Source organism: Trachymyrmex cornetzi, unplaced genomic scaffold (assembly GCF_001594075.2).
Source record: "Trachymyrmex cornetzi isolate Tcor2-1 unplaced genomic scaffold, Tcor1.1 scaffold1148, whole genome shotgun sequence".
Lineage (NCBI taxonomy): Eukaryota > Metazoa > Arthropoda > Insecta > Hymenoptera > Formicidae > Trachymyrmex > Trachymyrmex cornetzi.
The window spans coordinates 8,858-9,134 of record NW_017295706.1 but is presented as its reverse complement, the minus strand read 5'-3'; positions in this window follow the sequence as shown (position 1 = coordinate 9,134).

The window sequence follows — 277 nt, the reverse complement described above, 5'->3', positions numbered from 1 at the left end:
ACTTTAGCGCCAATTTTAATCGCTATTACTCTTTCAATACCAGCTGTTTCCGAAACTTTTTCATCTTTGTCTTTTAAAATTTTGTGCACTTTTTTCTTCGTTGCTGGAGCACGGTCGACATCATCTTCTGCTATCAGTAGAATTTCATCGCCATTAATTTTATCGAGCATCGCCGTGCTCAAAGTCGTGCACAAATAACACGTGGGTAATAAACATATTGTATCAACCGGTAATTGATTCATATAAGTGCAAAGTTCATTCAATCTTTCATCGCAAC